The following is a 25884-nucleotide window of genomic DNA, read 5'->3' as shown; positions in this document are numbered from 1 at the left end:
TTCTGAAAACGAATTAGAGAGATAAGAATTCTTGTACAAGAAATTTTGTATCTCCGGGCTTTTTCAGTTCAATAAATATGGACAGATGCAGATTCAATTGTATTGATATTAATAAATGGAGACAACTGTATTCCAGTACACTGAAAGCCTGAAAGTCATTCCCCTCCTTAAAGAAGATATTGACAAGAAAGAAGAAAAGCCTGTAGTTTTTTAAATACCTTGAAATGTTGAGGAGACTCCAGGCACTGCACTTCCATTGTTCATTTAATGAAATAAGCTATTGCCTACACATCCATTAGAACATAAAATAGAAATAACATCTTAATTGTTAGGCAGAGTAGGGACTAAATAGCAGAGTAGAAGCTGGAACAAAATGAGAGGTTGACTTAGAAGTTTCATGCTTATGTCAATGCTCATTGCCACATGGGGTATTTTAACACAGAGCTCTTTCTTAGCAGTGTTTCTGCTTGCATTATTTTTACACTTTTTTTTTCTTCACCTGTTTGGTTCTGAGTTTTGTTTTGTGTTTTTTTGTTTTGTTTTGTTTTTTGGGTTTTTTGGGTTGGTTGGTTTTTTGTTGTTTTTTGTTGTTTGTTTGTTTGTTTGGGGTTTTTTTTTGTTTTTTGGTTTTTCTGGGGGTTTTTTCTGACAGTGTTGTAAGTACTCTTGTAAGGCTGCATAACTTTCCTGCTGACATTGTCTGCTGTTGGAAGTTCATATGAGTAGGAACTATGGATGTTTTCAAGGAGTCTCATTGTGTAGTATATAGATGAAGAACATGTAAGCTAATCCCTCCCTGGAAATGTAGCTGTTTAGGTCCCTAAAATAGTCTGTATAACAGACAGCTGCAAATCCTCCAGAGAGGTATCTATGTGAAAAAAGGAGAGTAGAATTATGCCATCCCATTATATAGAATTGACAGTGTCTACTACTCAATTTTTTTGCTAGGGGTGTCTGTGAAAGTTACTAAATGGCAAAGTAACTGAGCCCAAACAGAGGAAGAAGTTTATAATGAGCAGTCTGAAGTGATACAGACATTTCCTGTATTTTCTGACAACTTAGTCTCAGTTGATTTTTTCATGGAGATCTGGCCACATTTGTTCTTTCAAGTGAACAGCCCAAAACCACTAAAGGTGAAAAGCTCTTGAAACAGAGAAAATTCAAGGCTTATTGGTCAAGATGGATTAACAGAAAAGATTTGATGGTAGATATCTCTTACCCCTTTCAGCCTACTGTAATTGTTGAGTGAATTCTGCCCTGCTGTGATTCCAGCAACTTTCATCACCTCTTTGAGGTGCAGCAAATTCTGCACTGCCTCTTCTGAACCTCTGTGCAAGTACCTTTTTTATCATCAGCTCTGAAGTTTGGCTTTGAGCCTCTTCCTTGCTTGTTTTAGGAACCTCTAAATCGCTGGTTTTGCTGGATGCCTCTAGCTTACTGTGTGTTCTCCCTGCCCTAAGCTGCAGTCAAACACATCCACTTCAAAATGACCATCTGCTCCCATCCAAGAGGCCCCACACCCCTTCTCAGCAGAGAAAATGCAGTGTACATGCTGCAACTGGCAAATGCATAAATCAGGATGGGTGCCTTTAATCAGCCTCCCATTGGCCACCTCAGCAATGGATTAACATGACAACACTGCAGGCTGCTGCACTGTCAATTTGAGAAGCCAGGTGGTACCAGGAGTCAGAATGGTTGTGAGGAGAGCTCTTAAATGGAATTACAGCCTCCTGTTCCGCCCAGCATTAAAGAAGAGGTGGAAAGACAGAGATAATAATAACAAAAAATTAAGGAGACAGATCTGACCTTATGAAAGTTTTTTTCCCCTTCGTAATATTAATACAGTATCATTTGTTTTAAAGGGGTTTGGCAGTCATTCCTGTGGATTTATTGAGTGTGGGAGGCCAAGCCTCCTGTTTCAGGAAATGGTGAATGATGAATGACTGCTTCCAGGTAAAATCTTCAGTCCTCAGATGACTGGAGAAAGGACCAGAATCAGTGCAGAATCTGACACTTGGTAATATGCTTCTATCAAATAAACAGAATAGTTCACCTCTCTTTTGAAACATACCATCTAATAAAATAACTGAAAAGCATCTAAATGTTTCTAAGTTTGATTGCTTGTTAACGCTGTTGAAAGCTTGGAATGAAAAAAAGGAATGAAACACTGAAAAAGAGTAGAGCCAGCCATTATAGAATGAAGCAAAGTGTGATGGAAAAGAGATTTGGAGTGAATAAATTTACAGTTGACCAAAGTATAGCTGACACTTGTCCTTCAAATAAAGGAGAATGCGTCTTCTCAGTGATGTTACATTAGACTAATGTACCAAGGACCACAAGAATGTGATGACATCTGAGTCATTTGGCATATATAAAATAGACATTGAAATAAGTCAGTGTCTTGGAGCAAATATATCTTTGGAAACAAATGATTCTGGCTCAGCATTTATTCTTGATTAGTTCCTTGTGCCCACCTGTGTTCTGTAGTTGCAGTAGCTGTCATGCCATATGTTATAAAAAGGCACGAATGTGTGTGCCCCACACATGCTGTGTAGATAAAGCTGAGGCTTTATCACATGATTCACTAAACAGCAAAGGAACTTAGTGACTTAGTAAAAATCAATATGAAAGTGAGTGAGTCACTTTTAGCTATTTGACAGTTCTGACATTGTAAGTAGGTCACAGCTTTGGAATATTATGGTATTACAATGAACTTAATTACATGCAAGAGCAAGATCGTAAGGAAGGGATTTTAACTGGAGCTTCTGGATCTGCATTGAGTTCTATGAGCAGAGAAAAACAGATGATGGATTTCCTTCCTTCTTTTCTTTTGTAAAGGAGCCAAAATCATTTTATCCAAAGCTGTTTTACTTGGATGTATAGACTGCAGATACTGTTTTATAATGCTTAATCTTAACTGTTAAGTGGAGGATGTCTTCTTGAGTTTATGCATGTATAGTTGGTTTTGCTTTCTGGAAAGCAAATTGAAGTAATTTGAGAGAAAGAAGGTGTCACAGAGAGAACCTGACCTGGACTTCACTCAAAACCACAAACCTTGTGGAGAAGATAAAATCTGTGCTTTGAAAGATCTTGTTTTAAAATGCAAAGCTTTCTCCCACACTGAGTCAGCAATGAAGAGCTTATTTCACAGAGGGTTCTGCTTTTAATTGTAGAGCACTACATCAAATTCCAGAAGATAAATGAACATAGAACGAATTTGTACTGGCTTTGTCAATAACTAATCTGACATGAGCATTTTAGCTGGTGGACAAAGGCAGCATTGAAATATGGAGAAGATTGCAAAAGGGCCTGTTCTTTGTGTTTAATTTAAATGTTACATTTCTATTAGCTCAAGCACTGTTATTAGTTAAAAAAAAAAAAAAAAAAAAAAAAAAAAAAAAGGAAGAAAGAAAAGAAGCTGATGTTTGCTTCTTTTCCAGAACGTGCACACATGCTGTTTTACTGAGACCTTTACAAGCCGCTGTTGGCTAGCCATACACTCCTGAGGCTGTTTTATTATTGTTCATTCTTTCTACAGAAAACAAAATACAGCAACTTATGCCATGACATTTTGTGACATTTCCAGATATGAACATCTGGGAAGTTTAGTGTGACAGTGACAGCAAAGTTGACAGTGATTTTCCAGTGCCACATACAGCCTGGGCATCTGCAGTCATTGCCTCTTCATTTTATTTTTCTCTCCCTCCCTCCCTCCCTCCCTCCCTGCCTCTCTCTCTCCTTCTCCCACCTAAATGCTTAATGCAGCTTCTCTCTGTTTTGGCCTTGAAGATAGAATAATATCCCACATTTATTTCAAAGCTGTACATGGAACATTGTACATCAAGTGCATCACAAATCGGTTCAGAGCAAAAGGGAAGAGCTTTCCAGCTAGCAAGAGGAAGCGCAGCTGCACAAGTTGCTCTAATTGCAGACATTAGGTGGATTTGATCATCAGATGTCTACTCTGCATAAAATTGAAGTTAAACAGCTAAACATTAATTATTTCTATTATTGCATTTATATATTGAGATGAAAGGGGAAAAAACCCAACAACCTACACATCTTGGGTAGTAAGCCAAAGCGAGAGAAAGGGGAAAAAAAAAAAAAAAAAGAAAGAAAAACAAACAAACAAAAAAAAAGCTCTGAATAGTTGTTGCACTTGAGATGTGAAATATCTCATTTGTGTGACAAAAGGTGCACTGGTGGATGGTAACATTATATAAATGACCCAAAGTACAACACTAATGTGGTTAGTTAATAAAATAATGTAAAACAAATAAAGGTACATTGTAACTGTCTAAAGGAATTGCTGTGACCTAATGGTGTGAGGCACAAACACTTTGTCAACATGTTCTTATGTATACTTCATTTTCAACTTATACTATGTATTTGCTTTTTCCCGGTCTCTTAGACATCTACAGAAACTCTGTTTTCTAGGGGATATTCTCTCTATTGCTTTGAGAGACAATACTGAGTAGCATTAATAAGAACAAGAATTGCATAATCTATCTAGTGTGTTGCAACACTTTCAGCCACAAGATTCTGTTAAAGCCTCAAAAAAATTGTCACAGAAAGGCTTTAAAATTGCGTAGTACCTTTTAAGAGAATTTCAAGGACTAATAACTCAAATAAATAACTCCCTATCTTAAAAAATATTCAAAGGGAAGATTCAGTATCCACCGAGTGTTTTATGCTGCACAAAACTGTACTTCAGTACAGGGCAGCAGCAAAATCACTTATATGTAATTACTGACATTGGAGTCACTGTTCCTGGAGGTGAATGTGGCCCTTAGTGTTATGGTCCAGTGGTGTTGGGTCATTGGTTGCACTCAATGATCTCAAAGGTATTTTCCAATCTAACTGATTCTGTTATTCTGTGATTTTTTTTTGATTTTTTTTTAAATTTACTGCAGTAAAACATTGTCCTGTGTTTGGCTGTGTTTAAACACAACAACCTTACATTTTTTTCTGTAATTAGTAGCCTTGAAATATTCATAGTGTTACTTTAACAAACAGGGCTAAGATGAAGAAAAACGTAAGGTACTAAAGGGAACAAGTAATGTTGTTCAGTGAGCATTTTGTTCATGTCCTCTAGGAAAATTTATACTCACTCTTTCAGAATTGCTTTATTGGAAGAATAGAAACGCTGTATCAAGTCCAGTCCACATCTCTGTTCCAGACTGGACAATATTCCTAGAAAGACTATCAGCTTTCTTGGATGGAAAATTATCTTCCTAGTCTTTATTATCAGATATCCCCTGAAACACAAGGTTTTATCTTCCTTGAAAAATACTCCTCTTGTGAAAATCTTCCTAATAAACTCATTCATTAGAGTATTTCCTGGAGACAAATGCTGAAATGCAAAGGCCAGTTGTCAATTGAAAGCCACTGAATTGACATATTAGACCCACAGAGTAATTCCTTGCTCACACCAGAGAAGTAGATGCTCCTGGAGGGTGTTTCCATGCTGCTTGCTGGTGAGCATTTGCCTGGCCAAGAGACAGCAGTGACCTCCAGTAGATAGATGATTTTCTACTTTCCCCTAGAAATATATATAATGAGTCAGAGAGAATGTCTGGCTTTTATAGGCTGCCATTAGCAGTTGTCATTTCAGCCTGAGACAATTCTGATTGAAATAAAGTAATTTCCTGAATATATTAAAGTAAAGGAGATTGTTATAATCTTAACAGGAAAATAATGTGATGAATTAGATTCCACAAAAGGTTTCTTCTTCGCCTCTTCCCCCTTTTCATCCTCCCCCTCCTCCCCCAGTTTCTCTTCATTGTAAAGTCTCAGACATCTTCCGTTTACTTTTCAGGACTATTGTTTTATTTTGCTTTGACCCTTTTTATCCTCCTGCAAACCTAAGCAAATTGATAGAGCAAAGCACAAATACAGTGCAAATGGCTTACAGAGGGCTTTCCTTAGAAAACAGCAGGCAGTAGACTTGTACTTTCTGCTTCACAGTATGGGGATGCAGCAAATACAACCAGCTGTTCCATGGAGAGTTTTGGCTCAGTGTAACCATTTTGTACAATGATGCTCTGGCCTGCCCCCAAACTCCCTGTCTCCTAAGCTCCCTTATGCATGGTACTGGAGAGCTCAGCTGGCTGAGGGAGGCAGTGTCCCACTTCCCCCCACCCCAGCCCCAGGCGTGTCCTCTGAAGTTTGAGCCACCTGTGGAAAAGAAATATTCTTTCTATTTCTTTCTGTTGATTTTGGACCCCGTGCATCAGTATCAGCAAACACAAGGTTCTTTGTGTCCTCTTCCTTGCCTAGTCGTTGGTTTACAGTGTTGCATCATCCAAACCACCTACTCTGCATTTTTGGCTTGGTTAAGTGACCCCCTGTTCACCCTGACCTTTGCTTTCTCCTGTCGTGGCAGGAATTGCAAATTTAGTCCTGTTCACAGCAGCACTTTTTCCTCCATTCCTAAGCATTTCTCCTGAAATTTTCGCCTTTTTGAACTGGCTGCTGCTTTGCAGCTCTTCTAAAGATGTTACTTCTCTTGCATCTTTTCTCATCTGCGTTCATGGCAAAAATCTGTCCATAGATATATATTAAGTTAAACTCTGAATTAGTTCTCAAATTGTTTCCCAGGTTTTTGTGTGAATGTTGCTACAAAAACTCAGCTGTCTTCCATGTGACTCCTGTGTTGTAGTCTGACTGCGGACTAGCTTGTGAATGTACATTGCTGGAAGTTTAAAAAATCCTAATGAATTATTTGTGCACTGAATGTTAGCATAGCCTTGTGTGGGTATTAATTGGTACCCATGGGTGACCAGGCTGTACTGCCACTGGCACAGACACAGTTTAAAATCATTTTATTTGTTCTATAAGGAGTTGCCATCCAAGGAAGAGCCAGGGCTCAATTTGAGAACTGAATCTGAAAGTAGGAAATCCTGTGAAGTAGGAAATACCTCAAACACTCTAATGTTGGAATCCCAGCTAATCTGTCTCAAATGGGCCTTGGAAATTTTTGGGGTTAACCAAAATATAAAGGTAAGAGGATATTCTGGCATCTGATGAAGTCTGAAACAGAGAGGGTTCACTTGACACCTTTTTGCTACCCCTTCAGGATGCTGGACACAGTATTTTACATGACATCAACTCTTTAGCTAGTTTCTGTGCTTCAATTTGGAGAGAGAGACTCCCATAGACTTTTTGATTTATGTTGATCCTCCCTCGCTACCCCAAATAATAAGACTCCCACAGAATGGTACTAGTAGTGGGAATTGCATCACATTGCTTATAAACCTGCATAGATTATGAAGGATCTATTAAGATAATTTAGTTAAAAACTTGCATTTGAATTTTGCAAACAATTTTAAAAAATACACAATAAGAACACGTGAATAATACTAAAATCAAAAAAAGTTAAGAAAAATCATCTGTGTTTTTTCAGGCCGTAGCACAAGGGGAAACATGTTAGTTTTGGTTTGTGTGCCTGGTCTGTCAATATATTTATTGGGGGTTTGAGCTACCTCACAAAGCCCCTGCTTTGGGACTGCACACACACTCTTACACTCTGGTTTTCCTTCTGATATGATGGTAGCTTTCACCCTGAAGCTCAGTATTATTTTATGCCATGTGTTAATTTCCTGCATGAATGCCTTGTTTACCTTCATTTAGAGTATGCTGCAGGTGGAAACAGAGCAGTACTTACTGGCAATATTTTTGGTGGCAAAACACTGAAGGACAGCTCAGGGTCTTGCATAGCTCCAGGGTATCACCACTGTGAAAGCAATTTGGAGGTGTGATTTGTCATTAAGGAGGACTGATTTCTTGAATACTGGTTCTTCATAGGGCTAACCACAAATATGAAGTTTTGCAGTCTCTTAAAAGAGAACAGATCTAATAATTTCTGTCCTCCATTCAAAACCTACTCAAATCAATGGGAGTCTTTCCTGGATTTTCAGTCAATGTTTGATACGACTCTCTGGAACATTTTGTTGTGTTTGAAAGTGTCTGGTAAGAACAACTGAACTCTTGGGGATAAAGTTAGAGATTTATGTAGTAATTGAATAGGGTTCTCTTACTAAATTGTTGGTATTCATCAGTAGCTGTTCCGGCTATTTTTTTCTTTCCTTGTAAGATACAATAGTTACTGCACATTGCTCTGTTTTATGAGCATGTTACATGTATCTATACAATTTATATTAGTCTTCCTATAAATCAGGTGTACTGACTTCAGTACTTGTAGTTTTATTGTGTATTCAACAAGGGCAGCTCAATGAGCAAATTCTTTAAACAACATTACCCAGTGCATCAACCTTCATAAAAGATCCATTCAGTACTGTACCATGTAGAGGGATCATTCCTTTGCGGTTTCTAGTTGTTTTCCTTTGCTACTTGGATAGGTTTTGATTTTGAATGTTGTTTTCTAAGCACTTGCACTGTATATGTGATATTTTTTATTGTCTTGGAGGTTTTGTATTTGCTTTGCTCTGCAGTTATTGGATCCTCTCTTAGTGATCTTCCAGACAATGGAGCCGGTGTTTTTGAAGCAGTAAGGTCCACATTTCCTCAGTTGCATTTAATGACTAAATACATGGCTAAATTCACTAGGCTATTTGGGCTATGTTCATTAATTTTTTTTATTTTTCCACTTCCTTCTTCACTATTCTCTTCAAGGGCAAGTGAAACTGCTTTTCTGTGTTCAAAACTGAATTCAGCAACAGAGAGGGCTTAACGTTTATGTTTGTGTGAGTTTATGCACTTGTGGTATTGGCTGGTTATTAGAAATAAATATTCACATGTATATGAATGCATGTCATAATTGTGAGAGAGTAGAAAAGGAATGTAGCTAGATGTAAAGTACTTTTTCTTAAGCTTTTATGTTTTGTGCTTCTCTTCACTTCTCCTTCTAGGAGTGCAGAAACATGGTTTGTGTTTGCTTTGAGGGCAAATACGGGAGCTGCCTAAATTGAAGTCACAAAAACTTCTTATTAGCTTTTGCATTTCCAGAGCAAAACTGCAAGAAAATTAAAAGCAGAAGGAAATACTTTAGAAGTTAGGCTTACACAATAGTAGAAGGAAATACATTTGAGCAGCCTAGAACTTGCTGCCTTAAGAAACCATATGAGTCAGAAGTTTAGCACAATTTCCATGGACGCTCAAGCTTCGGGGCACTTCACCTCTAAATTCAGATATAAGAAGCAACTTTGCCTATTGAAAGATAATTCCAAAATTGCCAATTTTATGGTTTTTTGCCCTTTTCTCTGATGCTGGTCACTGTCAGAAAGAGGGTGTTGGGCTACATGATTTGGTCTTAGTCACTATGACAATGGCTGTTACTGTGAGGAAATGATGATTTCTGCTTGTATCTTACCAATAAGAGCACTTTTAACATGTATGCACTAGACTGAGAAGCATTCTGTGAAAACTGACAAACACTGTGTTTATTTTATAATGTAAAAATTTAACATGCAAACTGATCAGCCTGTTTTTTATTGCAGAAAATTAGGAAATGCTTTGTAATCCTTTTTAAAAGGAACATGAATCAGAGTTCTGCTCAAGCTAATGAAAGTTCAAGGTTAGTAAATAATGTAGAATGGGATGGGTGAAGCATTTCAGATGAGCAGCTTATGACCTTTTCAGGAAAACAAATGTGAAACTTCTCCCAAATTTAAAATTTTTATCACAATGATTTTAGGTCTATAACTTGGGCTTCTAGGCCATATGGTAATACAAATAATAGACTGTAATAACACTGGTAAATACTATTTTTTCCAGTTGTTTGCTCTTTTCCTAGCTTCAGTAGTAGCAGCAGAACTAACAGTCTTTTTAAAGTTGTGACAAGTGCACCAGAAATGAGTAGATATGCTTCATGGGGAACTTACCTACAGCAGGTTACACATAGGACTTTGGCTGCTTTTTTTTTTTTTTTTTTTTTTTTTTTTTTTTTTTTTTTTTTTTCATTTTCTTCTTCTTTTGTAGAAACATTCTCCACTAGGTGTCCCAAGTACAGGGAATATAAGATTAAACTTCGACTATTTTCCCCCAGTCAAGCATTCCTCATACTGTTACATTTGCTGACATTTAAAGGATTCCTGACTAAGTGCTTCTAGAAAACGGATAGCAAAAGGTGAAAAGGACTCAACATACTTTAAGTAATCCTCTTGTTGATTCCTGCCTCATATCCACTTAAAATTGATCTCCAGGATATCACCAAGGTGCGTGCAAGCTGCAGAAAGAATTCTGTTAGGACTGTCCTTAAGACGTAAGAACAAAGAAACATTTAAACCTTATTTTAGAATAGAAGCTGATCCCTCTGGCATGCTATAATCTAAGATAATTCTTGAAGTTTCCAGAAATTTGTGAGAAAGAGAACCAAATTTTTCAAAATTTTGCATAAGAATGTGCATCAAACCTGTAGATTGTTGAAGATGCTGCATACTTCTCTGCTGTGGAGAAAAGAGTTTTCATTAATGAGGCCTCATTTTGGAACCTGTAAAAATATCTGGCAAGGACCTTGAGTTGTCGTTGCAGATTCAAAGGCAGGAAACAACAAAATACATACATATACTGTGTGCTATTTGTGGGGACAGAACAGACTGATGCAAACTCCTGCTGAGAGGGAGCCAAGATGATCAGATCTGCTTGGTCATAAAATTTATTCATTGGCAAGCTTGCAGTTTAGAATGTCAAATTATTAGGTCCTTCTGGCATGTTATGATTTTCTTAATTATAATAAGTTTACAGATTTTGTTGATGAGGTCACCACAGGAGCATATAAAAGAATTTAAATCCCTAATTGCTGAGGGACAGAGAGCAGCAAGTGCACCTTTACCAGCAGCTTTATATGCTGCAGTTACCCTGTTACAGTCAGTGGAAGTCTGTGGTAATGAGCTGCTGTCTTCTTGGCTCTGGAGTTCTGAGATCCCAGGAGCAGTGTGATCATCAGAGAAGGATCTACTGTTTGGATGATGCAAATTAGTTCTGCATGAAAAAGGGCAGTGCCCTTCACACTTTGGAGGATTTATTTGCTAATTTTTTCCTTTCAATGTGTAAATGACTGCAGAAAAAGCGAACAGAACTTTCTGTGAGATGGTCCATGTACAGGGTAGGAAAAAATAGACAAACCTCTTCTTTGGGATGGCAGAAGACCCTAGTACCTGCTCAAGGTATTCTCTTATTGATTTAATCTAGTTAAAATCCTGACAAATCTGTTTTGAGTTACCATTTTGCCATGCTTATGGATGAGTCACTGTTCCTTGCATTACAAGGTACCTTTTCTCGTTCTTGGTATTGATGTACTCAACAACATAGACTTCAAGGTCAGGTTGTAGGTTGCTTCATACCTGTCCCCAGCTTTTTTATCTTTCCCTTAGAATCCGCTTTTCCCAGAAATTGTTTCTAGAGGAAGTAGATCTTCTCTGTGGTCTTCAAGAGGTGAGGAAGTTACTCATGAATAAGGAAGAGTTTCTGTTCACACTGTTTCATGACTTTCCCACACAAAGGAGGACTTGAGAGCCCTCCCTACCTTCATTACCTTGTTCTAATTCAGAAGACCTCTAATTCAGAAGACATTTTGTTATGTTTTCAGATGGTAGTAAATACTTGAGAAGACCTACAGATCAATTTGCTTTTTTTGTATGGCAATCGTCCTAACTGTGTCTATGCTAGATAAGCAACCTGAAAATATCTTATAGACACAATTTAGAGTGGGCAGTTCTCTCCTTGTTTACTTCTGACACAAAGGTCCTGGCAAAGTAAAGACAAAGAAAATTTTTTTTTACAAGGACCATGATGACCTGTGTGGTTTAGGAGATGTAAGCCTTCATGATATTGTCTTTATATATAATTGATATAGGAACATAATGTCCACAGGAGGACAGACCTAAACTCTAAGTAGTCTATAATGCTCTTTTCTTAACACCTTAACAGTGGGAACAGTGCAGTTAAAGGCCAGCCATGTAGTGATACTTCCCAAGAATATTCTCAGCCTCCAGGAGCCAACCCTGAGACTACCTCAGTTGTTTAGAGCGTGGTGGCAATAACACCAAGGTTGTGAGTTCAATCCCTGTACAGGCCATTCCCTTAAGTTGGGCTTGATGATCCTTGTGAGTCTCCTCCAGCTGAGAATATTCTGTGATCTCAGTTGTTAGTCAGAGACAGCATCTTTATAGTTAGTATGTCTACAGGGATTTCTTGAACTGGTAAAGGCTTTCCTGGAATTCCTGGAACTTTTGTCATTCATCCTGTTTTTCTTATCCAGGAGTTCTTGTCTTGAGTTCTTGCTAAAAATGCATCCCCATAGATCTCATTTTTTTGCATAATTTCACTAATCATCTGTTTAGGGAGACCCTAATCTCAGTGTTTATATGTTTCAGTATTTTATGAGAAAAAAAAAAATTAAACCCTTCTAGTATTCATCAGACTCCTAATTTATTTTTTTTTATGAAGTTTATCTAAAGACTACCTAAAAATTTTTTGGAGATTATAAAGCTATGTGTTAAGGTAAGTGGGACAGAGCCCCAGGGTGATACAGCTCCCTCAAGTTGGAATAAGAGCTTTTCCTACCTCTTTGAGAGGCATCTCACTCACTGTCAGATTTATTTAAAGTTTCATGGACTATTAATTAGAGGAGTCTTTCACGATACATACTTATTCTGTAAGACTAGTATTTTGCAGTCTATTTTTAGGGTAGCTCCAAATCCCCACAGTGTTTTGCTGAAGTCTCAGCATTTAAGTCATTAAACAAGCATTACAAACTCTGAATGAGAAAGACAACCTACTTGCTTATACAGCACCACATGTTCTTGTGCATTTGTTGTCTGTGACTTTATAATAATGCATACTACATTGTGGCTAGCTTTTCTTTCCCTGTATTACAAACCATGATGAAGCTTGTGTTCTGCAATGAAGAAAGATCTGAATGTATCTTTACTTTCCTCTTTCAGGCACAGAGATCATGATGCAACCTTTCCCCAGTACTACAGCATATTCCCTTACTGGCACTTTGAAACCTGGTAGTACTTCATGGAGTATTTCATCCTTAGGATGAAGAGCAAACATGTCAATAAGCTGTTTTCAGCTTTTCTATTAATCACTAAAGTCTATTTTGCTTTCAGTTCTGGGTATTTCTTTAGTGCTTACCAGTTCAGCTACTTTTGTGATTCTTTTGCATGTGTTTACACTCTGCTTGACTTTGAGAAAAGTGTGATTGTTTTCTCAGCCCTGGGCATCACTTATAGCTTCACATTACAGAGGAGTAAGCAAAACCAACGATATGTAAATTAACTGCGTGTTTTACCCCAAAGGAACCATGTTTGGATGAAAGATAATTCCAAGTGTTCTAATTTTGCTTAATGCTCTGCTGCAGTGGTTGGGAGAGTTAAATGGTATAATCTTCAGTACTCATCAGAAGCTCTGGGCGAGGAATGAACATTTTATGGCTTATCAATCAGTGACTGCCAGAGACATTGCAAAGAAAAACAAGTTTTGATTGGTTAATGCATGCATTTCTTGAGAATTCTAACCCTCTGAACATAATACATGGCACTGAACAAGTGAGCAAAATACTAGCTACCACATTAAGAAAAATCTGACACTGCAGCATCTACATTTTTTGTAGAAAATATTTGCAGCTTTTCTTTCTAAATTGGCTACATAGAACTATGAAGATTGGCTGTAATGTAGGCCCGTGCAAATATGTAGCTCTGTCTAGCTTAGTCCTGGTTTCAGAATGACTGGGTATGTAGGATTAGCTTTCCCATCATTAATAGCAAAATATAAATATCCCCTTAAAGCCAGTGGATCTGTGAAGGTAACTTTCCAAGCTAGCTTCTGCAGCCAGTGCAATTCAGGACAAGACATTGGTGCTTTGGGGCTGGGTTCACTGGCAATGCCTTCAGCTTCCTATCAAAGCAGGATTTCGTATCTCTGGATCCAAACAGATCTGTCTTAGCAGCTTTGTCACTATCATTTGTAGGAGTGGAACTATCAAAATGACAATGTGTGGACCAGCTACAGCAAGTATCTGCACAGTGGGGCAGAGAAGGTCACACTGCTGGTCCTTACAAGCACCAGCATCAGCTGAAGTTACAGCAGTCAGGTGAATTGTCTCTACAGCTGAGGGTATTGTCCTTTTACTAGGAGGAGTGTCCTGGGTTAGGATTGGTACTCCCCAATTCAGTGCCCCCACACCACTTACTGGAAACAGCAATGAGATAAGGAAACAAACAGTAACAGCAGCAATACTAATGGCAGAGGGTACAAGAAAACAAATTATTCACATGGGGGATATAACCCCGATAAAAGACAATGATGGGCAAGACAAATGCTACCTGTACAAGGTAACTTTCTGCTTGCAGGTAATTTATATGAGAGAAATAATCAACTGGTCAGATTGAAATAGCCTCCAGTATCTTCACCCCACCAAAATGATAAAAAGTAAAATGATAAAAGGTTGCAAGAAAGTATTTGATCCCATTGATCAAATCCAATACATCCAATATCTGAACTTATTAAAAAAATGTAATAAAACATTTTTCTAAATAAATGGTCAACATGTGAGTGCTCTTTAACACAAAATGTTTAGAAGTTGAGCCTGGTGGTTATAACAGCCATTGTCAAGGTATAAGAAACTCTAACATGGCAGTACACTAACTAGAAGTTTTTGAAAAAATAAACTGTTGTATTGGATTTCAGCTTAAAATACCATGTAATAGAGTAAAACCTATTACTCAGTTTTACCTATTAGGTGATTTACTTTATACAGATTAAGTATCACACTGGAAAAACATTCAGACACTTAAAAAAATTAATCAGAAATTATGCCTCCCTAAATCATTGTGTTCCTGATTAATTTCATCATTTTCCTTTCTTATTCTGATCCATTTCAGAACTTTAGTCATACCAGGTAAGGTAAGCCAGAGAGGTCAGAAAACTCTTCTGAGTGTGGACAGAGGTAATCAGGAACTCCAAAACATTCCAAGATTTTCCTTAGGAGGAGAAGGATGGTGCAGTTGTGTATCACATTCAGCAGCTGTTATTTTGGAACTGGCCATCCAATACCAGTGGGATAAAATACCTACTTCCACAGGGATGTGAAAACAAGATCCTTTGGAACAAAGATTTATCGACTTTCAAGAGAAGTAAATATTTCAAAAACAAGGGTAGGGTCTGGAAAGGCTAGGTTGAGGTAACCTTGTTGAAAATATTTGGAGCAAAAGGCTGTGTTAAAAGCATGAGTCTGATATCTTAAGAAATGTAGAGTCAGATATATGCACATCTTCACTTTCACAGTTCCGTTGTCTCTGATTGGAGCTATCCCTTTCCTCAATTGAAAATACATGTTGGTAATTGTAAATCGATATGTGATGTTCTAGTGAAGAAAGACAAAGCTGGAAAAATTTATTGCCATAAATCCACTGACTTGAATTCAGTCCTATTTTCAGCAGGAAAAGGAAATAAGTCTTAAAACTTTACATAAAGTTCTCCTGCTGTGTATTGCTATTATTCCTGATTCATTAAACACTTTCTTGCTAAAATCAAACTTGTGGATTTGTACAGTGGTTGCTGTAGTGTCTGGAGAGAGATATTATTCTTTGAGTCAGTAAGCTCATAAATACAAACTGTAATGTTATGGCTCTTCCATGGGAAGAACATCTGATTACAGTAGATGAAGCAAGTAAGTGATGGGAAGCTTTTCTCCTACTTCAATTTAGGATTAAATTTCCTTGATTAGTTTTGGTATGTCTTCACACCGTATTAGCCTAAGTAATTTGTAGCCAAATGTGAAGGTTTTAACTGAGAGCTGTTGCTTGGGTCATTTTGTACAGCTGTTAGCTCAGGTGTTTTGAGAATCACTTGATGACTTTAAGAAGATCTAGTTCATTCTCCTGAATCTGGAGGAAATAAAAGTGTTGTGGGGAGGTATTCAAACATTTTCAATCCTTCAGTGATATAATTTCATTGTCATCACAGAACCTAGACTGGTTACCAATCTGAGTGAAAACAGAATCCAAAGGCTATGTGATGTTTCCAGATGGACATGACTAAAAGTTTTAGCAAACTCAGGTTAGTGAGTTACTATGAGGAAATGAGAAAGGTGAGATTCTGCATGTAAGGAAGGCTAACATCGCAATAGTTATAATGATATAACTTTATAAAGATGTTTCAGTGGCCAAAGGTTTAAAAAAGTTCAGGTAGTTCTTCACCTCTGGTAAGGGTGAGTGGTTTGTGTGGGTGGGTGGATTAAATTAAATTACATTGTGAGTTATTCTTCTATCCCTCTTTGGAAGGTCTCTCTTATCGTCTCAGGTCTGTTACTCAGAGTGTGTGGGATGGTGGCTGGAGTAAAATTGCTTTTTTTTTTAAAATCTGGATGTAGGAGGTTTCCACTGGATGTAGTTATTTTATCTGACTTTTTTATGGTAGAAAGTTGATGCATGGGAACAAAGAGAAATCTGTTGAATCTTAAGATAAATAGAAGATTAAGGACTTTAGTAGGTGTTAGTGTGCAGTGGCATTTTCCCTATAGTCTTGTAGGGCTGATTGGCCACGGGGTGACTGTCTTAAATAGCCTGGGGTGACAAAACCAGGATATGAGTGAAAATCCTGAGTAGTAATGGTTACTGGGGTTTTATTTTGTTAGGAAAGTTGCTGTTTTGTTTGTATTACCTCTTAGTGATAAAGACTGGACTAGTATTCTGATCCCCTGAGTTGAACAAGTACTCTGATCTCTTGAGGCATGGAGATAGAGCAGCTTATAGCCCACATTGTAGTGGGAAATCCTGAATAATGGTTCTTAGAGTCTGAAATGCAGGAGATTTGTTTCTCAGTAGAGTGGTAGGAAACAGATGAATGTAGGGCAAGAGGAGGTATCAGTGAAGTACTATGTCCTAACGAAAATGATAAATAATCTATGCAAATGTGCAAGATTAGAGATCTTTTCCTCTTGAAATACAGTCTCTTTATGTATCTCTCTCTCTGTACATGTATACATAGCATCAAGGTGACTTGTTTGCTTGCATAGCCTTAAAAACTGTCTCCCATGAGGTCAAGGGAAGAAGTTTCCCTGACTAATACAATTAAAACTTTTTCATGTTGCATGGTCAGTGAACACTCAAATACTTAGGCACTTTTTCATGAAGGTTTCTGTGTGATTTTTAATACAGATGTGACATATTTTGAGGTTTGCTTTCAAATAGTCTGTTATGTATTTAAAATTATACTACATCGATGAATTAAGTTGTCAACTTGTTTTTGCAGGTGTCTTGGCTACTAATAGTCAGAGTTCACCTATTGTGAGAAATCAGACTAGACTTTGGATAAGCATAGACCAAATTCGATGGGTGACCCAAACAATTTTTGCATATAGAAAAATGTGTAAGAAGTAATAGAATATCCTAAGTTGGAAGGGAAAAACTAGGATCATCATAATCCAGCTCCTGGCTCTTTAAAGATGACCCTGAGAGTCACAGCATGTGCCTGAGAGTATTATCCAAATACTTCTTGAACTCTGTCAGTCTTGCTGCTGTGACCACTTTCCTGGGGGCCCTGTTCCAGTGCCCAGCCACTCTCTGAATGAAGAACCTTTTTCTAATGTCCAAGCTAAACCTCCCCAGACACAGCTTCAGGCCATTTCCTCAGGTCACTACAGAGAAAAGATCAGTTTTGTTTCTACACTTCCCCTCATGAGAAGGTTGTGGACAACTGTGAGGTGTCCCCTCAGTGTCCTACACTTGAACAAATGAAGTGACCTCAGCTGCTCCTTGTGTGGTTTCCTCTCTAGAGTCTGCACCATCTTCGTAGCCCTCCTCTGGATGATCTCTAATAACCTTACATAATTTTTTCTATTGTGGCACCCAAAACTGCCCCCAGCACTGGAGGTGACGCTGCCCCAGCTCAGATCAGAGTGGGACAATCCCCTCTCTTGCCCAGCTGCAATGCTGTGCCTGATGCCCCCAGGACAGGGTTGGCCCTCCTGGCTGCCAGGGCACTGCCGACTCATGCTCAGCTTTACACTGACCAGGCCTGCTTTCCATGGGGTTGCTCTCTGGTCTTCTGTTACCCAGTCTGTATATACATCCAGGTGCCCCCATCCCAGGTGCCAAATCCAGCACTTATTTTAGCATCTGCTACTTTGAGTGTGCTTTAACAGTGAGGTATATTTTATTGATGATTGTACTGTTAAAAGTTTCTTGCTTCCAGTGTGAATTTGTGCATATGATTTACATGATCTTTGTTTTCTGGAAATGTCCTGAAGACGGGCACAGGACCTTCTTTGCATCAGAAGAAATCTTGTTCTCTGTTACTGATTGGTTATACCTTCAAGTCCAGCTGAACCACAGGCTAGGTTTAAGTGGCAGGGAAGAGGGGAAACATACATAGTTGGACCTAGGATTTCACAGTGAGAGCAAGAAGAGATCAGTATAGAATACCAGCTAGGGAATTCTAATCTGTGAAGGTGTGACCGTGATGTTAGTTATTTGATGTAAGATGATAAGAGTTTATAAGAAATTGCTCAAAAGCTAGTGTAATAAAAGCTCTTCTTTTAATAAAGAATCACTGGATGAAATTGGCTAGTGTTCTGGAGCAGGTAACTCTTGTTAATCACACTTAGGGGCTGCAGAACCAAAGACAATCTTTCTTCCTTGGGTCCAAACTAGTAAAAATATCCTTGCTGAGGATTTAGCAAGTGAACAGTTGTGTAAAGGTTTATTGAAGCAATGCTCATTTTTTCATAAAGCAGAAAAATAGAAGCACTGGAGTTTGCATTATTGAATTCTATTGACCTAATACCTCCATTGCTGGTGGTCTAGAAGGGGATCTAAAGAAATAGTCATGTAGAAAGCTAAATAATGTAAAGTTTTTCAGCTTTATGACAATTCTCTACATGTTCAGGAGGATAAAGAAATGCTTCTGATTAGAGTTTTAGAAACAATGGAATTTTTCTTTGACAGCAGAAAAGATCAATTAAAATTTTTCATCCTGTACACTTAGTCCGTGACTTAACGCTCTCAATCAAGAAAATTAGGGTTTTTTTTCCCCTAAATTAGCTCATTGATGAAGGGAACATGATGATCTTTCCAAAGTGCAAGTTAGTGTTAGAAAAAATCAGCAGTCAGCCACTGGAGAATAGCTGTGGAACAAAGAAAATGGGATCAATTGTGGTTGGAAAGATGGTCTTGGTTAAGAGCTTTGTTCTTTCTGTCTTGCTTAGCTTTGTGAAATAGAAGCAGGTCTGCAAAATAGAATTTTACAGCATGGTCTATGGTAAAATGGAGAGTGCTGCATTTTGAGAACTTATTTTTGTATGCTGGAGCACAAAATTAAAATACTAAAAGCCTTCAATATGAGGTGGCTCATCTGCTTTTCAGTCATTCTAATGTGGCTCCACTGAAATCAACTAGTGAAAATCAGTCTCCTGTTAATTTTTCCAATTGGGAGATGGCTGCCTCTTTTTTATTATTATTTTGTTTTAGGTATATTGCAACATTTTTGAGAATGTACTGGAGAACATTTTGCAGGACTCTGGAGTCAGTGTTCAATTTAAAAGATGTATTACACATAAGAAACATTTAAGATTAAAAGGTTTTATTTTGGCCAAGTAAATTTAAATCTGTAACAGTGTTTACAGTATAAAAGAAAAATCTTTGGGGTGTTTTGTGCTTCTGGAGACCAAAGCTTCAGGGGGTTTTATAGCAATACATTTTCTGAGATAAAACTGTACTTTTACAGCTTAATTCTCAGAGTGGGAGCTGCCTAACTCTCTGAATTAATATTGTAGCTAAAGAACTGTAAGAGACAGGAAGAATAAAGTTCTTGGAAAATGAGGATGATTAACAGAGCTACCCTTCTTTGAGTGTGTGCAGTTTTTAATCAGCCTTAGGATACATGCACTTTACAGTGTTACTTAGCCCATAATCATGTATATTAGTATTTATAATCTGACAATAATGAAAGATTAACTGTAACTGAGAACTATTCATTTTAGTGGTACTCCATTCAAATGAGGGGAAAAGCATCTACCCTTCAGTACTGGGCCATGCTAGGTAGCAGTGTGGGTGGTTTCCCTAACACTGTGGTTGTTGAGGCTTTCTGTTTTCTATCTGATTGCTTCATCGTACTCTTTGCTTCAATTTTTGTACTTTGCTGTAGTCATAAAGTGATTACACACATAAGAGGCGAACAGGTAACATATGGGGTTTTTTAATATCTTTTTTACTCTTTGCTTTCTATGTAGGACCAGTTGAATTACTCTTGTCAGCACTTCAGTGCAGGCTGGGTGGATGTGCTTTCTGATGTCTGAAAAGATAAAACCCTTGTGATTTTTCGGGCTGATTTGAGGTGCCAGAAATACCAGAGAAATGATACTCAAATATATTTAAGAAGCTAAAACCTAGTAAATATGATTACAAGTGCTTAAGCCCTTTGTGACAATCTCAGCTTTGTGATTTGAGACATGTTCTTCTCTCCCAAAGACTGTGATGGAAGAGGAGGCATCCTAGGCATTGTAGGCATCCTGCTTGATATGGATCAGGAAGTTGGCAGAATGAGAGCCTCTCTGATAACAACATGGTGAATTGAAGAGGACATCCATCAACAGATGGAAGTAGAATTAGGGAGGTGGCAGTCAGCAGGAGAAGTGGGCAAGAAAGCGAAACTGCAGGCTCTGATACTTGATGTTTGATGCTTGAATTCCAGCATCAGCTGGAACTCTGTGTATTGTCTTGTTCCAACTCCCTCCTCTAGTTAATTGCTTGAGGGCAAGAGATGCCCAAAAGCAAATTAACTCTCCAGACAAAAAATTTAGACAGTGTAGATAGTTTTGTTAAAATCATTGGAAGTGCAAAACGAAACGGAAAATGCTGACAGTTTCTGTGCTTTTCTATTTCCCATATTATCTAATGCTTCATGCTCTTTCTAGAGTTCCTACTTTAGCTGCCTTTTCAGAGGCAGTTGTGAGAAGAACAGGCAGTCAAGATGAAATATAGGAACACCAGTTGTTTGTATGATTAAGGTTTTGTGGAACTAGAATTAATTTCAGCCATAGCGTTTGCATTTGATTTGACTATTTCTATTTACCAAACAAATCTGTGATTCTCTTGATATTTTTACTTAGAAAGATGCTTGCAAAACAATGCCTGAATGAGATCCCTCATAGATTTTTGCCCTGTTTCCTACTTGATAGTTAAAAGCACAAATATCCCTTTGTCTTTTGCTGCTATCACACTATATTCAGCCTGTTGCCTGAATTTTCAGTTGCAGTTGGAAGGAAGTTATGGCCCATTGTGAGCATCAACAACATCAGATAAATCAGTTAGAAAGAACTGTGGAAAAAAACTTTGAAGTTCCCTCGACATCCCTGACATCAATTTTAATTTCTTATATTTGTTGCTTGTAAGCCTCTTGCTGGCTTAGAAAAAGAGGGAATTATTGTCTCTCATCTACAGCAGGACTGTTTGCCAGCCCTTTGACTCGACAGGAGAATTTTGAGCTTTTGCAAAATTTGTAGTTGAGCAGATGGACAGCACACAGGAGGCCAAAATGACACAAAGGGAGCCCTTAGTTTGCAGAGCACAGTCTGGATCTGTCTCTAGGTTATCAGCTTTGTGACCTCTGCAGACAAGGTTGACAGGAAAAAAGAGTACAGGACTGAGACTGTAAGAAAATGCCATGATGTGTAAGAGCACAAAATGTGGGTCAAGACTTTTGACATCCTCCCTAGTTCTTCAAGCTGGGTAGGGAATGTGAAAATTGGAAGACTTATACACAGGAAGCTTTGCTGTGCTTTCTTACTCAGCACATGCCTTGCAGTTAGCAAACACACAGATAGCTTTTGAATTTTTTCCACCAAAAAATGTCAAGGCACATCACTGTGACCTTGCAAGACACAGGGTTCCTTTCTAGCACAGCTTCTCTTAAGATTTTCTGAGCAGAAAGCACTGGCATGTGGAATCTTGCTCGGACTTCACACAGTGACCCTGAAAAAGTGATTAATGCAAGAGGGTAGCTTTTCCTCTTCAGAATTAGGAATAGAGAAGAAGTTAATTCATGGGAAAGGGAAGGAAAAGGAAAAAAAAAAAAAGAAAAGAAAAAAATTAAGAAGCACACTGAGACTTATGAACTCATTTGGTCATTTTGCTCCTCAAGGGCTTCTTCCTTTGTTGGAGGCTGAGGTATTGGCACTTGACCCACAGGATTTTAAAGGAGAAACTCATGACAGATTGTTCCCAAAGGATTTCTTTGATACTTTAGTCAAATAGTCATAAAAATTCCAGAGCTGCTGCTGGAAAAGTGGGGGGCAGGGTGGGAAATAAGCTGAAAAAGAAGAAAAGCTAATAGTAAAAAGGAGTCATTCTTTCCCCTTAGGACGAGACATGTAAAGACAAGGCATGATAAATTCAGAGGTCTCTGAAGGAAAACCCTGAAATGTCAATGATGTGGCATTAAAAAAAAACCCAAAAAACCCCCCCCCCCAAAAAAAAAAAAACCGCCCAAACAAATCCACTGATTTTACTAAAGCATTGTTCTTCTTGTATAATATATTAAAAATTATTAAAAATAAATTTAAAAGTAATGATTCAATTGACCATATATTCTATCTCTCCCTTGCAGTAATTCCCCACTTGATATTCTTCTGGAAATAAGACTTTGGCAGTGGCCTTGGCAGTGAAGTATTAACCCTGACCCTCAGTGATCTGGTTTCTGTAGCTCTGGAAAGTCAAGGTCCATGGGGAAATATATATGTCAAAATAAAAACAAAAAGTTTCATGCAACAATAAACTAATATCTAAAAGATGTTTTTTTTCTTTCAGCCCAATTATGTAAGGCATGATTACTGAAACACCAGGCAGATATTAGCCCCAAGGGGACAGAGACTGGGAAATTCAGTCATCTTTTCCCCCTTTCTGTTTTATGGAGAGGGTCCCCAGGAGGAGAAATTATCCTGCTTTAAGTCAACATGAAATGTCATTTTTTTCTTGGCAAAGGAAAGCATGCCCAAAACTGAAATGAGATTGCCTACATAGAAATCAATGAGCTTTTTTTAACATGATGTGCAAATGAGACTTCACCAGTGAAATGACTTACCACTATGACATCATCAATTGAATCAGATTTGGCAGTAAAATTTCTAGATCACATATAGAGGGTACCCAAGTCTCTGCCCAGAGGCCTCAAAATAGGATTAATCTCAACTAATTCTAGATACATACAATGTGGAGATTTTTCTGAAACAGTTGATTTATTAAATATATAGACAATGAAAATAAATAAATTATTTGGTTGCAATTTGAAGTATTTGATTATTGAATTTTTTAATTTTTTATTGTATATCTGTATTTTATTGTATTTGATTGTAATTTGATTAAATGAACAGGCCAGATAGTACCTGTTTTCCTCCTTGATTTCAAAAAAAACCCACCAAAACCTAGGATGAGCATCTTAAATGTTGTCAACAACAATAACCTACAAAATAGGTGTGTTATACTGATGGATATCCTGAAGTAAAGGATAACTGCTCCCAAGTTGGTTTTGAGGAAAAGAAACTTTCATTTTGGGCACAAGGACAGGCGTTCAAGGTGTTCAGCAGGGGTGGAATTCAAAATCTGTGTCCAGTGTACTTGTAGTATTTGGTAGCAGTCCTATCAATCCATACCCAGCTTGGTATTTTATGTTGGGATTTAGTGGGTGTTTTCCTTGTTTGGTCAGTAAAAATTTTCTTAAGAGCTTCTTTCCAAGTTTAGCTGAATCTACATAAACGTACTGTTACATTTTCTGAGCCTGTTTAGTTCTGAGAAACATTCAGTAATGCTTTTGCTGGCCTCTTGATATCGTGGGCACATGTTTCTCAAGCAGGTGTTTGTATGCTGGGAATTCTAATTTAAATTGATTATCAAATCACTTATCCTTCACAGAATATTATGAACAACTGCGTTCCTGTTGCAGGAAATTAGTCAACATTTGAGTTGAAGAACCTGAAGTACTGTTTCAACATGTAGTGTTAAATCCTCAGCAGCAGTAATACTGTTATTTGGCACTTGCAACCTTTGGGTCAGGGCCAATGCTTGATTGTGATCTGTACAATACATTCTACATAGTAGAAGTTACAGGAAACAAAGCAACTGCATGATTTGTAATTCTTCCTGAAACTATTTGTGAAAGCTTAATAAAGTGCTACAACAATTAAAACAGCCTCTAGGTTTACTAGTTGAAATTAAGTTTTTGTGGACTAGGATTCCATTCCAAACTTCTGCTTTGTTGCTCATAAACAGATGTTGCTCATTTGTAATATTTTCCTCCTTGTCATGACCTTTCCCAGTAATCTTTCTTGCCTGAATCTGGTTCTGGTGGTGTTTTATTGTGGACTTTCAGCAACAATAACAGTTCTACCATTTTTAGTGTATGGGAGCTAAGTGGAAAAGCCTTTCCTCTTCAGTGACTCTTTGGATTTGTACTTAAGTGTTCCTCTAGTCAGTGAGTTGGGAGCTAGAAAGCTGAAATAGCCCCTACTGTGGAAAAGCGCATTTCTTTTTCTTCTGGTGTAAACTGGATTTAGTTTGAGCAAATGAGGAGGAAACTGAAAAAATACACACATGCAATTTTTGTGTATTTTAAATAAACATTTTAATGTGATTTTTATCACAGAATATACTCAAATAACTGTGGATGCTAACCAAGGACTTTGCAATGGAAAAGCTGTCAGTTTTATATCCCAAATAACACACATAAATACTGAGCAATAGCTTCCTGCTTACAGTGTTTCTATAGCTCTTATTTTATCGGTGTCAAATAGATCATTTTATTTTCAATATGTAGCTGTTCTACATTAACCCTGGATGTAATCAGGCAACTAAACTTTGTACAAGAGGGAAAGCTAATATCCATGACAACATATCTAATTTTCATGTCAATTTATATGTACGTAGTTCTTCTTTTGCTAGAAAACAATCTTTATTTAATTTTTGTAAGCTTCAAATGCAACTTTATGTTAGATTTCCCCCCAGAAAAGTATTGCAGGTTTCACAGCATCTCAAAATCATAGAGTGGCTTGGGTTGGAGGGGACCTGGAGATCATCCAGTACTACCCCTGTGCTATGGGCAAGGACTCCTTTCACTGGATCAGGTTGCTTGGAGCTCCATCCAAGCTGGCCTTAAACGCTCAGGGATGAGAAATCTACAGCTTGTCTGGGCAACCTGTTCCAGTGTTTTACCGCTCTCACAGTAAAGAATTTCTTCCTAACACCTAATCTAAACCTACGCTTAGTTTGAACCCATTCCTCCTTGTCCTGTCACTAAATGCTCTTGTGCATCTAACTCTCTCTCCATCTTTATTGTAGCCTCCCTCCAGGTACTGGAAGGAATTTTCTTTACCAGACGGAACAGCCCCAGCTCTTTCCCTGATAGGAAGGTGCTCCATTCCTCTGATCAACTTGGTGGCCCCTTCTGGAATCTCCAACAGATTCATGCCCTTCCTGTGCTGAGGACCCCAGAGCTGGACACAGCACTCTGGGTGGAGTCTCATGAGAGCAGAGTGGAGGGGCAGAATCACTCCCTCGACCCTGCTGGTCATGCCGCTCTTGATGCAGCCCAGGAGGCTGATGGCAGCAAGGTTGTAGAAATTCATATGATTGATGTGAATTTAATCCCTGTGCCAATGTTCTTAAAATTTTAGGTCTTTGGTGTCATGGGAATTGTAGTGGAAAGGTTAGGCAGTTGTTGAAGTGAATGTAGTGCTGTTAGAAGATACACACTGATGTACTGAGAGTTGGTGTGTTTTCTTTTATGCAGTACATTGATAAAAGATTTATTTGTTATGTACTTAAAAATCTATGTTCTGAAAAGTTAGAGTTTCAAAATGAGTTTTGTACAACCATGGTTAATGTTCTGAGTTTGAGATTCCTGGCCTGTAATCAGTGGTGTGTTTTT

At 38.0% G+C, this 25884-nt stretch overlaps 1 protein-coding gene across 4 annotated transcripts in view; it reads left to right on the top strand.

The window, feature by feature from the left end:
* The window catches only part of NKAIN2 (sodium/potassium transporting ATPase interacting 2), a 532323-nt gene that overhangs the window by 61153 nt on the left and 445286 nt on the right, over positions 1–25884 (top strand). The window lies entirely within an intron of this gene.

Source organism: Chamaea fasciata, unplaced genomic scaffold (assembly GCF_029207755.1).
Source record: "Chamaea fasciata isolate MVZ Bird 193981 ecotype frontalis unplaced genomic scaffold, bChaFas1.0.hap1 SCAF_3, whole genome shotgun sequence".
NCBI classification, from domain to species: domain Eukaryota; kingdom Metazoa; phylum Chordata; class Aves; order Passeriformes; family Sylviidae; genus Chamaea; species Chamaea fasciata.
Note: the sequence above shows the minus strand (reverse complement) of the source record. Positions and strands in the feature narration are given on the sequence as shown.